This window comes from Pristiophorus japonicus, unplaced genomic scaffold (genome assembly GCF_044704955.1).
Source record: "Pristiophorus japonicus isolate sPriJap1 unplaced genomic scaffold, sPriJap1.hap1 HAP1_SCAFFOLD_675, whole genome shotgun sequence".
Taxonomy (NCBI): Eukaryota; Metazoa; Chordata; class Chondrichthyes; family Pristiophoridae; genus Pristiophorus; species Pristiophorus japonicus.
Window position 1 is genome coordinate 1 of NW_027254588.1, and position 15572 is coordinate 15572.

Here is a 15572-nt window from a genome sequence, read left to right on the forward strand (position 1 = left end):
AAAACCGGTAAGTCCTTGTCCTCCAAAGCATCCTAGAGCAAACTCAGACATTGCGCTACAACTAAAACATCGTAGCTCAATTCTGCAACATATTAGGGAGATAACTGATGAGTACTTGGATAGGTGTCTTAATACCAGGTGTACTAGGCTATTCCTATTATTCGAGATTGTCGCTGCCTTCATTCAGCACTCTATTTGCTGTTCGTTCATGCATTTTGTACTATAACTCCCTCTCTCTCTCGCACTCTCCTTCGCTCCCTCTCTCGCTTGCTTTCTCGCACGCTCTGGCTCTCGTTCTCACTCTCTCTAATAGGCAGAGGGCTGATTTGTATTTAGCAATGAAGGCTCGGGCTTATAGTTTGTGTGCGTGTTGGCGAGAGATGGCGCGAACAGAGAATAAAACAAGGTGGTAAGGCAGGTATAAATAAATGTAAGACGTACAAATGCTTCTGAGCTGTTTAATAGCATACATGTATGAGCTGACAGGAAGCAATAAGGAGCTGTCTGTGGCGCTTGAAGTAAAGAACGAACCCGCTGTTGGTTACCTACGGCCATACTACTCTGAAAATCTCTGATCTTGGATGTGAAGCAGAGTAAGGCCAGGTGTTAGTACTTGGAAGGGCGATGGACAGGGAGTACCAGGTGCTGTAGACCTTTCATTGCACCACAGGCTACTCGCCACATTCACACTGTCGTCAACCTATCAACAAGCTGCTCCCTTCTCCCTCCTGCATTCAATTTCTGTATCACTCTTTATTTTTCCAAATCTTTGTTGCCCATTCTCCTGCTGCCATAGAAAGTCAAGCGGGTCCACACACAACTCACCAAAAAACAATGCAACAAAGTAACAGAGCAAAACAACACACCAAAACCAGTAATTCTTATCATGCAAAGCATCTTAGATCAAACTCAGACATTGCGCGATAACTACCACATCGTAGCTAATTTTTGCAACAAAATAGGGACAGGTCTGATTAGTACCTGGATTGATGTCTTAACACCAGGTGAACTCGGCTTTTTCTATTAATCGAGGTTGTCGCTGCCTTCATTCAGCACTCTATTTGCTGTTCGTTCATGCATTTTGTTTCTATAACTCTCTCTCTCGCTTGCTCTATCGCTCTCGCTCTCGCTCTCTCTAATAGGCAGAGGGCTGATTTGTATTTAGCAATGGAGTCTCGGGCTTATAGGTTGCATGTGTGTTAGAGAGAGATGGCGCGAACAGAGAATAAAAAAAGGTAAGACAGGTATAAGGAAAGTTAAGACATGCAAATGCTTCTGAGCTGTTTGATAGCATTCATTTGTGAGCTGACAGGAAGAATAAGGAGCTGTCTGTGGCGCTTGAAGTAAAGAACGAACACGCTGTTGGATATCTGCGGCCATTCTACTCTGAAAATCTCTGATCTTGGATGTGAAGCAGAGTAAGGCCAGGTTAGTACTTGGAAGGGCGAAGGACAGGGAGTACCACGTGCTACCACAGGCTACACGCCACATTCACACTGTCGTCAACCTATCAACATGACGTTCCATTCTCTTTCCAACATTCAATTTCTGTATCACTCTCTCCCTTTATTTTTCCAAATCTTTGTAGCCCATTCTCCTGCTGCCATAGAAAGTCAAGCGGGTCCACATACAACAAACCAAAAAACAATGCAACAAAGTAACCGAGCAAAACAACAAACCCAAACCAGTCATTCTTGTCATGCAAAGCATCTTAGATCAAACTCAGGCATTGCGCGATAAGTACCACATCGTAGATTATTTTTGCAACAAAATAGGGACAGGTCTGATTAGTACCTGGATTGGTGTCTTAATACAATGTGAACTCGTCTTTTTCTATTAATCGAGATTTTCGCTGTCTTGATTCAGCACTCCATTTGCTTTTCGTTCTCGCTCTTTCTACAAATCTCTCTCTCTCTTTCTCTCGCTCGCGCTCTCAGTCTCCGTCTTGCTCTCGCTCTCGCGCTCTCTTTCTCATTCTCTCTCCCTCTCTCTCTCTCTGATAGTCTGAGGCCTGATTTGGAGTTACCAATGGAGGCTCGGTCTTATAGTTTTTGTGAGTGTTAGCGAGAGATGGCGCGCAGACAGCTAGAAAACAAGGTGGGAACGCAGGTAACAGGAAATGTAAGCAGTACAAATGCTTGCGAGTATTTGATAGCATTCATGAATGAGCTGACAGAAAGCAATATGCAGCTGTCTGTGGAACTTTAAGTAAAGAAAGTAGCAGCTATTGGATATCTGCGCCATAATAGACTGAAAAACCGATATCGGATGCGAAGCAGAGTAAGGCATAGTTCGTACTTGGAAGGGAGAAGGAGTAGGAATACCAGGTGCCGTAGAATTTTTCTGCCATCACAGGATGCTCGCAACTTTCAAACGGCTGTCAACCAATCAACAAGTTTTCGGTTCTCCCTCCTGAATTCAATCTCTCTCTCACCCTCTCCCTTTCTTTTTCCAAATCGTTCTGCTCATTCTCCTGCTGTCATAGAAAGTGAAGGGCTCCACACATAACTAACCAAAAAAGAAATAACCTTGCAAAACAACATACCTAAACCAGTAAGTCCTTGTCATCCAAAGCATTTCGGATCAAACTGTGACATTGCGCTATCAGTAAAATATTGTACCTCATTTCTGCAACAAAGTAGGGACAGGTTTGATTAGTACTTGGCTAGGACACTTATTACCATGTGTTCTCGGCTATTCCTATTTGTCGAGGTTGTCGCTGCCTTCGTTCAGCACTCCATTTTCTGTTCGTTCCTGCGCTTTCTACAACTCTCACTCTCGCACTCGCTCTCGCTCTCTAATACGCCCAGATCTAATTTGTAATTTGCAATGCAGGACCGGGATTATACTTTGTGTGTGTGTTGGCGAGGGATGGCTGAAAAAGAGAGAAAACAAGTTGGGAAGGCAGATAATAGGAAATTTAAGAAGTAAATGCTTCCGAGCTGTTTGATGGCATTCATATATGAGCTGACAGAATGCAATATACTGTTGTCTGTGGCTCTTAAAGTACACAGATGTCAACTGTTAGAAAGCTACGCACACGGTACTCTGGACAACCCTGATGTCAGATGCTAAACAGAGTAAAGACCGGTTAGTATTTGGAAGTGAACCCCAATGGCAATCCAAGGTGCTGTCGACTTTTGCTGCGACCACAGGCAGCCCGCAACATTCACACTGACGTCAACCAATCTACAAGCTTTTCGCTTATCCCTCCTGCATTCAATTTCGCTCTCACCCTCTCCCTTTATTTTTCCAAATCTTAGCTGCTCAATCTCCTGATGCCATATAATGTCAAGGGGTTCCACACATAAACAATCAAAAAAGACAGCAACAAAATAAACGAGCAAAACTACACACCCTTAGTCATTGTCATCTACAGCGTCATAGATCTAACTCACACATTGCGATATAACTATCGCATCTCAGGTCATTTCGGCAACAAATTCGGAATAGGTCTGCTTCGTACTTGGACAGGACTCTTAATGCTAGGTGTACTAGCCTTTACCGATTATTCGAGGTTGTCGCTGGATTCTTTCAGAACTCCATTTGCTGTTTGTTCCTGCACTTTCTGCAACTCTATCTCTCCCTCTCGTTCTCGCTCTGCCTCTCCCTCTCGCTCTCTCTTACTCTCTCTCTCTCTCTCTCTCTTTCTCTCGATCTCTCTCTCTTCTCTCTTTCCAATAGGCACAGACTTGATTTGTTCTTAGCAATGGAGGATCTGGCTTATCGTCTGTGTGTGTGTTAGCGAGAAATGGCATGAAGAGAGATAGAAAACAAGGTGCGAAGGAAATATAAGAAGGACAATTGCTTCCGAGCTGTTTGGTTGCATTCATGCATGAGCTGACAGAAATCAATAAGCAGTTATCTGTGGCTCTTTAAGTAAAGGGAGCCAACTGTTAGCTACCTAATGCTATACTAGTCTGAAATATTCTGATCTCAATGCGAAGTAGAATAAGGCCTGGTTAGTACTTGGAAGGGAACACACTGTGAATACCAGGTGCTTGTCATCCAAAGCATCCTAGATCAAAGTCAAACATTGCGCTATAACTATCACATTTGTAAGGGTCACAAAATTCTGGTGTTTCTGGAAATGTTAGGTCTTTGAAAGGAAAAGCTGCAAGCAGGTTGGTGGGATATTCCCCTGTAATTTGGACTTTGGGTAATAGATTGATCAAAGATTAGTGGGAAGCTGTTAACCTTGTCAGCTTCCAGAAGGACATTAGCATTTTAAGCAACCAGCCCACAGCAGAGTGCCCACAACCCACAATGATACGGAGTCAAACGCATAGAAATCTCTCGCCTCACCCAGACCTCCCGGAACCAGTCGAGAAACAAGGCAAAGAAAAGGGCTCGGCAGCAAATGTAAAATAAACGCAGAATTTTCGGGTCCCATCTCCAACTAGCCCAACCGTTTAACTCTAATCAAAAGGTAACGAGAACACCAAAATTAACAAAGAACACACATTAGAATCAATGGGCCAGCCAAGACAGAACAAAGGAGTCTTGAGAATTGGCGCCAATATTTTCAGGCCGCTCAGTAATATAACTAGAGGCCTCACAAAGCAAAAGAAAGAGGATGAAAAAGAATAGAAGCTGAGAAACTAGGATGCTAAGAAGCTTGAGAGGAAGCCACCTCCTTTCATTCTAGCAACCACGAGGCATCAGGAACAACATGACCAACAAATCGACACGGGACGGAAAAGACCGAAGGAAAAACCGGGTTCCGATCAAAACCCGACCACAATAACCGATTCCTAACGACCAACGAGGTAAAATTTTCCGAAAGGAAGGAAATCGGGTACTCACCAAGTACATTTCCAAAACGCACCCAAGTGCTTCAGCGGAATCACGAAGATGGAGCAGGTGCGCAGTTGGAATTCCTCTAACACATCCGGGGTATAGCAGGCACAATGCACCAAATCCCGTAAAGTCCAAAACCGCGAACCAGCTCAAGTGTCAAGGAATCATTTCGTGAGCATAATCTCGTAAACCTGGAGTTCTGGCTTAGATAGTTAGAAGTGGGAGGTGGGAGGCAAGACTGGGAGTGTGTATTTTCAACTTTAACTTATTATTCCCCCAACTATTCTAAGTATTGAAGTGTCTATATAAATCTTGAAGTGCCGTGTTATCACCCCAAAATAAATATCAGGAATTTTTTTTGCACCAAAAAAATTGTCTGCTGCTATTTATTATATCCTAACTAATAAGTCGAATATCCAGAACCAGGGAGTGGGAGCGATTCGAATAATTCAGGGTCAGAAGGTGAAGCTGACAAATCCACCTACCCTGACAGAATGGCGACCGCAGTAGGACCTTGGCAAAAGGGATAGAAACATAGAAGATAGGTGCAGGAGTAGGCCATTAGGCCCTTCTAGCCTGCACCGCCATTCAATGAGTTCATGGCTGAACATGCAACTTCAGTACCCCATGTAATATAGTGGACGATATTTCGGAGGAATGGAGGAGAGAATCGCCTCCTATGCGTTTAAGAAGCTGAACATCCCCCGGAAATGGATGCGTAGCCTACTGCGCACTGAGCGTTCATGAGATGCAGCCGCAAAGTGGACTGAGAGTATAGAGAACAGGCGTTTTGTTGAAAAGGTTATATGGCTCATCTGCCTGCAGCGACAGATCCAGATGTTGGACGAAAGAGTCGAGTAATTGGAGGCAGAAATCGGGGAGGCCGAGGCACGATCAGGCTTAAGGGCTACAGCGGGAGAGAGATTATGGGTGGAACTAAGTGGGGAGAAACAGGATGGAAGGGAATTGGAGAAAAATTACTGGAGTCACCAAGATTACTTGCATTGCGATGTTACCGAAGCAAAGGGTACTGAGATGCTAATGCGGGAGGAAACAACCGCCTTACCAGACAACTTAAAGAGCAGGAGAAGAAGTTGAGAGATTATCAATGCCATACCGAGTCGCGAGTAGCAAGGGCTTTGAGATGGGAGACCATGGTCCCTGACAGGTGCAAATCCAAAATCTGAACCTTGCACTCTCTCACCCCAAAGATATGGTTTGCTTTATAATCCCTGGCGCGGCCCAGGTAGACAGGGAGCAGCAAGAGTAAAACGAGGAGGGGGATTGCAGGGTAGATAGGGACGCTCGACCATCACCTGTGGCGCCGGGATCAGACCCGGTATGGCAGCAGGAGCATAGAGACGCAGAACCAATACGAGAAGGGCCGGGTCCAGGACCGTTGTGCCCGATCCGGCAGCATAAATATGTAGCGCCCAATGTACGTCAGGAGCAAGGGGACCAAGAGAGTCACTTTCTGCTCCCACATGGTACCCAGCATCTAAGGGCCATGGTGGCTAACTTTAATAAACTTACTAATAAGGAGGACCCATCTGTTTAATTCATGGAGGAGGAACAGCCGTGCGGGATAAATGCTTGTGATGACGCCAAAATGGCCAAAATGCTTCTGTTTTCCATCTACAGCAGATTTTCTCAGTCTCTTTCCACAAACACCAAGACGGGGCAAAGTATGTTTGCGGACATCCAGGAAGAAATCCTGGAGCCTACGGGCCTCACAATGAGAGACCGTTTTCCCGAGTGGAGAGGACACTACAGCTTACAGGAGAGACCCCGCAGGCGTTCGCGGACAGACTGTGGCCCATCTTCCAGACTGCCTGTGTTTGATAACCTCGTCAGAGACCAAAGGGTTCTCTGGCTCCGTATCCCGATGACAAATGCCTAACAAGGATAAAGGCCAAAGCGGAGCTCTGGTTTTACTCCAGAGACCTCCAGTCTACTGAGTAGACCGTAGTTAGACCGCTCAACCTAGCTTCTAGGAATCGCAGGGTGGAGGAAGAAAGTGCTGCAAAAGGCACGGTCCACGAATTTTGACCCAGCCAAAGAAAAAGAGAGTGACACCAGAAAGAGGGCAGCCCCTCCGATAAAAAGCGCTGCTGCTTTGGGTGCGGGAAGAAAGGGCAAAGCAGGAAAGATTGCTGAAACCCCTGGAAGGGCAGTGCAAAAGGGATCCCATGTGCATTAGCAAAATCTCGAACCCGGTGCGCAGAGCTCCTCCAAAACATTTCAGTAGTTAATGGAAGCACTGCGGACTGTTTTAAACGGGCCTTGGAATATCGCCACTGCCTCCAGCAGGGAGATTCCATCCGCCTCGCCAAATCCCGACACATGACTTGAAACGGCGCCGCCTGTGCAACATTATCTCATAGAATACGATGCACACAAGAGACCGTGCGTTACGATGGAGGGGGAGAAGGTGACATGGACCTATCTACTAGATAGCGGAGCTTCAAGCACCCTTGTATACGCAGATAACCCAGCCGCCTCATTTCTATCTCATGAGGTCCCGTACGTTCTAATGGGTTTCACAGGGAACGAACAGGCTGGGTCGCTTTCCAATCCGCTGACCATTCATCTGGGAGCTCTCGGCACTAAATGGGCGTGTGTCCTGATGAAATGAGAGCGGGAAGGAAGAGAGTTCTGAGGTCAGACTTCATTCCAGCCCACAAGATCCAAGTGGATCTTAGGAACCACTGTCTTTGGAGGGCAGTTTGTACGGGAGAGAAAGGAGTGGTGGTAGTCATACCAGGGAAGTAAGGTAAGGTGAACTTGTATGTGGTGAAGCCGAAGGAGGATTACGGACTTTAACTGCTGCTCAGTCACACCCTGGCGCAGTACGAGGCGTATATGCAGGCCAATCTCGCAGCATTCGCCACCCATTAACACGATTGTGGAAGAGTAAACGGGGTTGAGGTCAGAGTAGGAGGGGATCCTTGGTCCGATCACAGAAACAATATACATTCTCCACGGAGGCTGAAGCGGACATGGACACGACTCTGAATTCACTCGTAAAGCAGGATGTGTTAAGACCGATAACCAACCCTGTGAACTCCCCACTTTGGCCGGTAGAAAGCGGACATTTCATGGAGGGCCATGGCGGACTCTCGGCTGCTCAATAAGAACATCGCAGCTAGTGCATCCACGGTCGCAGCCGTAACCGACCTGAAAGGTAGCATTCCAGCATCGGTGAGCACTTTCACGGTGCTGGACATTTCGAATGAGTTCTGGTCCAGCCCTTTAAATCGTGAGGAGCAGTACAAGTTCGGCTCACCTTAATGGACCAAAGTACACTGGGAATTGTTTCCCTCACGGTTTTCACAACATCCCTAGTATCTTTAACCAATTAATGGCAAATTGCTTAAAAGGGTATAGCAGACCCCAGCAGCTAGTGCAGTAGGTGGACGACCTGCTCCTGTTCACCGACGAGGGGGAGGAGCATGGCCCACTGCTGGCTGAGCTGCTGAAGCTGCCGAGAGAGGAAGGGTTTAAAGTAAACCCTAGGAAAGCGCAGATTGGCCAGCAGGAAGTGAATTCCTTGGGCTGGCCATACATGCTGGTGAAAGGGCCATCGATGAGGCAATGAGGAAGGTGGTACAGGAGTAACCTGCCCCAACCATGGTAACGAGAGTAAGATCCTTCCTGCGACTCACGGGGTACTGCAGAGATTATGCGGCTACAGCAGCCCCTCTGTTCCGACCCCTGCACAAAGGCATGGAGAGCGAGTGGGATGAGCGTTATCGTGAGGCGTTCAATCAGATCCAGAAAGATCTGTAGACATCACCGGCCCAAGGATCAATTGATGGGGGAGAGCAGTTCATTCTGGAGCTGTTTGCCCGCGGGGACAGCATGAGGCCAATGGTTTACTTCTCCAGAACCCTCAATGATGTGGAGAAAGGGTACTCCAACTGTGATAGGCTTCTGCTTGCCACTCATTGGGCTGGGTAGAGGTCACAAATCTTCACAGGGGTGTCCCTGATAACTCTCCTCACCCATCATTCGCCCACCTAGACGCTTCTCGATGAGAGAATAATGGATGGTAGAGTGAGTAGTGCACGAATTGCTCGCTAGACATTATTGCTCTCACAATGAATTTGAAGATAAAAGAACTTTGTGAGTCCAAGCTCGCCGCCAATATGCTCTCTTCAGGTGTGTTCCGTGGAAGGGATATGGGATGTCGACGTATGTTTTCGGGTCGGGATACACCTCACGGGCCGCGAGATCTAAGTGGACGGATCCAGCACAGTGTCTGCTCGCGACCAACTCAGTGGATGCACGATTGACGAATAAATACCCGAGTACCATGAGCGCCCAGCATGCTGAACTGTCGGCGGTGGTATATGTAGTCACCGACCCCGAAGTGTTCCCTACACCTATACGATTTGCTCGGACAGTATGTTCCCGTGCAATTCGTGTACGGAATACCTATCCATTGTGTCCCGTCGCGGATACACCTCTGCAGACGTTAAACTCTGATATCAAAACCTTTATTGTAAAAGATCATGGCAGCTATAGCGACTGAAGGGGATGTATACATACACAAGATGAAGGCCCATTCGAAAACTGAACTCCTTGTCATGGCGAACCAGCAGGCCGATGTACAGGCCAAAAAGGATGCTCGGACGGCCAAGTTCTGTGATCCATACGATTCAGGCCCAATAGTGGTGGTCAGCAGCAGTCATGGGACATCAGGTGGTGCAGGGTGAGCTTTGGCCCCGGACCGGAAAACCATTCAGGCACAAGACCATGTCCTTAAAACTGTCCTAAGCACACTGGCTAAGGGCGAGAGGTTAGAGGGTCCGTACAGCATGGCAGATTTCGCCGTAAATGAAGGTATGCTGAGTAAAGTAGAACAGTGGGTGTTGCCACTGCAGCACCGGAGAGAATTCCTCTAGCTGGCCCACTTGCGCGCAGGAGAGGGACACCACGGACCGGAGACCAGCTGGCATGGGGTGCAACAGGCAGGTTGGTGGCCGAGACTCAGGGAGGACGTCCGCGAGTTGTGCACGAATTGTCTCGTGTGAGCTGCAAACCAACCTGGCCCCCGGAAAAAGAAGGTGTCCATGTGACACATCAGGAGAGTAGCGTGACCGTGGCAGTCGATCAAAGTCGACTATATCGCACTGACTCGACATGGTGCATGACTTCTCCAAATGGGTGGAAGCATTCCCATGCTGAACGGCCAGTGCATTTGGGATTGCAAGGATGCTTGTGAGAGAGGTATTCGCCTGTGGGTACTACCAAAGTGTGTGGAGTCTGATCAGTGATGACATTTCACTGGTCAGGTAATGCAGGCGACCTTTAAGGTGCTCACCGTGGCAGGGAAATGGCACGTCGCCCATAAACCGCAGTCATCGGGTCTTGTTCATCGTTTAAACCGTACCATCAAGGAAAGGCTGCAGGAGGAGACTGGAGATTCACCCAAGAAATAGGTGGAGGACTTGCCATTGGTCCTAATGGGGATCCGAACCAGCCAGTCAAAGAGCACTGAGTAATCCCCACACGAGAACATGACTGGTAGTATCATGCGTAAACCCATCCATCTGCTAGCCACCGCGCTCACGGAAAGTCAGCTCCGAGAGGTGAACCGTGGCAGCATTGACAGGAATCTGTTTGGTTACCTTCAACAATTCACTGCAAAGCTGCGAGCAATATGAGAAAACAGCATCGGAACAACCGATTGATGCTAGAAATTTGCAAGCATCAAGAATGGGAGATAGAGGATCAGGTCATGGTTAGGAATTTTGCTCGGGTAGAGACCTTTGAACTGCTTTACATGGGGCCGTGCAGCATCACAGATAAAGCAAGCCGCATGTTCTAAGCAGTGAAGATGCCCCGCCGTACAAAATGGTTCCACATTAACCAATGCAAATTGTTCAACCCTGGGAGAGCCAACAAACGAAGTGGAGAGTCAGGAGCGGGGAACCGCTCCAGAGAGTGGGTCTGCGCCCAAATGTTTGGAATCCCTCTTGGAAGCGGCATTTTCACAGATCATACAGACAGCGGCAGTGAAGTGCACCACCGAGGGCCCCATAGTTTCTGTCTCGGGACAACCCCCAGTCGCCCGAGCCAGGGCCCCAAGGACGACTCTCCGGACCCCACGGCCGAGTATACCGTGATCACCGATGCACCTCCTACACAGAGGCCGCAGAAAGCAGGGGGTTGTCAGCACCTAGCCTGTCCAACCCGAGACGGGTCGCGATGTACATTGTTTCCTTCAATAGTATTAAATTTAGATTTCAATTAACTGACTTGAATTTTTTCACGCCCACCAAGCCTGAGAAACGTCATCATTGGCAAGGCTATCTGCTCTGTGTTTTACAGGAAAAGAAGGATGAGAAGGGTCTTGCGATTATTCGCTCTACTGGGGACACGTACCGGTCGGGGTAAGACGGAAGAGTCCCTAATTTTTGGGTGCTCAGGAGCGAGAGCACCCACAGATACAATCTGATGTGACGCACTTGACATGGATGAGGCCATCGCCTAATTCGACAAAGGGAGATGGCCAGGGTGGCTGGGATGAGATTGTACCCGGTATTCCACTCGTTCCGGGCTCATATACGGGGAGGCGTACATCCCATGCCCTAGTATAAAGATCATCGCCTACCGGCTTAGCCTAACAGAGGGTAAACGAGTGTGACTTAGTTGTACGGTGCACCTTCCACTGGGTAGATCGATGTGGCTCAGGAAGCTGAGCACGATCACAGGTCGATATAGCTGATTAAGAAAGACTAGATAACGATATTTACCAGACAGTCACGGGTACTCAGCGAGGAGTGAATAGGTGCTGGATCATGTTGTGTGTATCCGATCAAGGAATTTACTTTTGTCTGTGATGGTCAGAGCGGTTCTGTTCTGTGGGCATATACATTGCATTCCACAGGCAGTGGAAGGATGCCGGGATGGGATCTGATGAGATCGAACCTTGGTGTCATGTGTAAGCCAGGAGCCCCCCAACCATAATAAAGACACCGAGCTCATTGCATACAACAGGAAATCCCTGCTCACAGCCCCGACGCAACAGACGGATGTAGATAGATGTCCTACGACCAACGACGGACCAGGGTACGGGTTGTTTTTAGTCCCAACCGTGAATTAGCGATACCAGGTGGTTCACTATGCCGTGACTTCCCTAAGATAAATCTGACTGAAGTTCACTAACCTGCATGCTGTCCAAAATGGACAGAACAGCTGTACGAAGCCTTACTCCGAGAGATGTTCAGCAGAATCTATGAGCGACATTTCGGAATGTAAACAAGGCAGATCTATACAGTTTAAATGCAGGTAACACAATGGGCACAGAGAGGCAGAGAAGGGGGACCTCGAATGAAATAGCCACAGCTTTAAACATAGGGTCGTCCATGGAAAATAACATGGATGATGCCCAACTTGCCTTGCAGATAAACGGTTTAAAGAACCAGCTGCACAAGTTTCTGGGGGAGGAAAATAGAGTGGTAGGCTCAGAGCTGCATGAGGACCAAGCCATGACGGTCCACTTGAAGGAAATAATCGCAGAGCTGAAAAGAGACGCCAAAATAATATATGATAAAATCCGAACAAAATGCCTCGGAGCAGGCTCCAAAAAAACAGGTGTTTGCGTTGTATGGGCCATGTTATTGGGCGAGAGCCGCAGCAATCTGGAGGACTTCGATAAAGGCCAAGTCTCCTCCTGAATAAGCACATACACCTCGCATCGCTCCACCCGTTTAGCAATTTGTTAAGCCCGTGACAGCTCCGTCTAGGCTCTGAAGCCTACCATGTTCAAGTAGATTGGTGCGGTCTAACCATACTATCATGGGGACAGTGGTGAGAATGGCAATCATCGGTGGGACCTCACGACTTGCACCAGTTACAGAGTGGAGAATATTGGAGCAATTCTAGGAGGACTTCATGTCCGTTTTAAAGCTGTCGCAACCAATGTCATCAAGAGGGAGCATGCTATGAAAGGTACTGACCTCTTCGGTACTGGAGCCGGGTGCAAATCTAATACTGTGCCTCGAACACTTGAATGCATGTGTTGTTCATTTGTCAACTTGTGATTATTCTGTATCTGCTCGGTACTTGCTGTTGAATACAAGACAGAGTCGTCGACTCCGACACCAGAGGATGTTAAATGAGCACTAATATAATAATGAATGTATCCTGAAACAGAGAACATGAAGATTCTGCCGCAGCAAAATCGCTGCGGTATATTTAAGTTTTTATTCCCTCCCTACTGTAAAAACGCGGAGATCGGATATGTAAATAGAGTTTTAGGTGTGTAATTTACATTGTAAATTTAATGTCCTGATCGATTTTGCGACTGATAACGCTGTAATGTTCTCGAGGAAGGGGAATGTCTGTTCTGGGTGTTGGCTAGGTAAATCCAGGAAAGGTTGTCTCGGGTGTCAGAAATATTTTTCTTCAAAAATGGCACTCTGCTAAGAAGAGTGCCAAATGTGGGACTGTAAGGGTCAAAAAATTCCACTTTTAATCAAAGAAGTTACGCTTGTGAAAGGAAAAGCTGCAAGCAGGGTTTGGGGTCTACCTCTGTAATTTGGACTTGAGGTATTGAATTGATGAAAGACTGTCTGCGTAACTGTTAACCTTGTCAGCTCCAAAAAGAAAATTTGCATCCTAAATACCCGCCCTCAGGACAGTGCCCCCACCCCACAGTGATACTGAAGCAAGTCCACAGAAATCTCTGGCCTCACCGAGACTCCCTGAAACCAGCAGATAAACTTGACAAAGAAAAGGGCGCGCAAGCACATCTAAAATAAACGCCTAGTCCAAGCATTTAACTCTAATCAAAAGGTAACAAGCGCAACAAAATTAACAAAGGACACTCATCAGAATCAAGGAGTAAGCCAAGACAGAACAAAGGAGTTTTCAGATTTGGCGGCAAGATTAGCAGGCTAGACATTAGTATAACTGGAAGCCTCACCAATCAAATAAAATGATGAAAAAGAACAGAAGCTGAGAGGCTAGGAAGATAAGAAACTTGAGAAGAAGCCACCACCTTCCATCCAGGCAACCACGAGGCAACAGGGAAACCACGGAAGTAAAAGACCGAAGGAAAAACCGGGGTCCGACCAAGACCCGAAAACCACAGCCGATTCCTAACGACCAACGGGAAAATTTAACAAAAGCGGGCCGAAACTACAGCCAGAGGAAGGAAATTGGGTACTTACTAAGTACGTTTCCAAAGCAGGCATAACTGCATCAGCAGACTCGCGATGACTGACCAGGTATCAGTTGGAAGTCCTCTACCACGTCCCGGGTAGGGAATGACCAACCACCACATCCCGCGAACCCGGGAACCCTGAACCAGCTCAACTGTCAAGGGATATTTTGCTGAGCATAAACTCTGCAACCCTAGAGTTCCGGCTGAGAGAGGTAGAAATGGGAGCTTGGAGGCAAGACTGGGAGTGTGTTTTTCCACCTGTAACTTTAATGTCCCACTTCTATTCTAAGTATTGATGGTTCTATATAATCTTGAAGTGCGGTATTGTCATTCTAAAATAAACATAACGAATTGTTTTGCAACAAAACAATTGTCTGCTGCTCTTTATTAAATCTTGACGAATATGTCCAAAGTCTAGAATGTGGGTACGGGAACGATTCGAACTGCTTAAGGTCAGAAGGTGACGCTGACATATCCAGCACCCTCTGCACTCTTTCTCTTTCTCTTTCTCTCTCTCTCTCTCTCTCTCTCTCTCTCTCTCTCTCTCTCTCTCTCTCACTCTCTCTCTCTATCTCTCACTCTCTCTCTCTCTCTCTCTCTCTCTCTATCTCTCTCTCTCTCTCTCTCTCTCTCTCTCTCTCTCTCTCTCTCTCTCTATCTCTCTCTCTCTCTCTCTCTCTCTCTCTCATATGCACAGGGCTAATTTGTACTTAGCATCGGAGGCTCGGGTATGTAGTTTGTTTGCGTGTTTGCGAGAGATGACGTGAAGAGAGATCGAAAACAAGGTAGGGGTCAGGTAAAAGGAAACGGAAGAAGTATAACTGCTTCTGAACTGTTTGTTTGCATTCAATAATGAGCTGACAGAAAGCAAAAATCAGCTGTCTGTTGATCACAAATTAAAGAGAGAGGCATCTATTAGATAACTACGGCCATACTAGCCTGAAAAAGTCTGATTCCGAATGCGGAGCAGAGTACAGGCCTGTTTAGTTCTTTGACGGGAGACCGATTTGGAATACCAGATGCTGTAGATTTTCGCTGTCACCACAGGCTGCTCGCAACATTCACTCTACCGTCAACCAATCACCAAGCTTGCCGCTTCTCCATCCTGCATTCAATTTCTCTCTCACCCGCCCCTTTATTTTTCCAAATCTTTACTGCTCATTTTCCTGCTGCCATCGAAAGCCAAGTGGGCCACAAACAGCCAACCAAATAAAAACAGCAGCAGAATAACCGTGGAATACCATACACCCAAAGCAGTAAGTCCTTGTCATCCAAAGCTTCTGAGATCAAGCTCAGACATTGCAGTATAACTACCACATTGTAACTCATTTCTTCAACAAAGTAGGCACAGGTCTGATTAGTACTTAGATAGGAGTCTTAATACCAGGTGTACTAGGCTTTTCCTATTAATCGAGGATGTCCCTGCCTTCATTCGGCACTCCATTTGCTCTTCGTTCCCGCGCTTTCTATAAATCTGTCGCTCTCGCTCCCTCTAATATGGAAAGTCCTGATTTGCACTTACCAATGGAGCCTCGGCCTTATAGTTTATGTGTGTGTTTGTAAGAGATCGTGCGAAGAGAGATATAAACCAATGTTG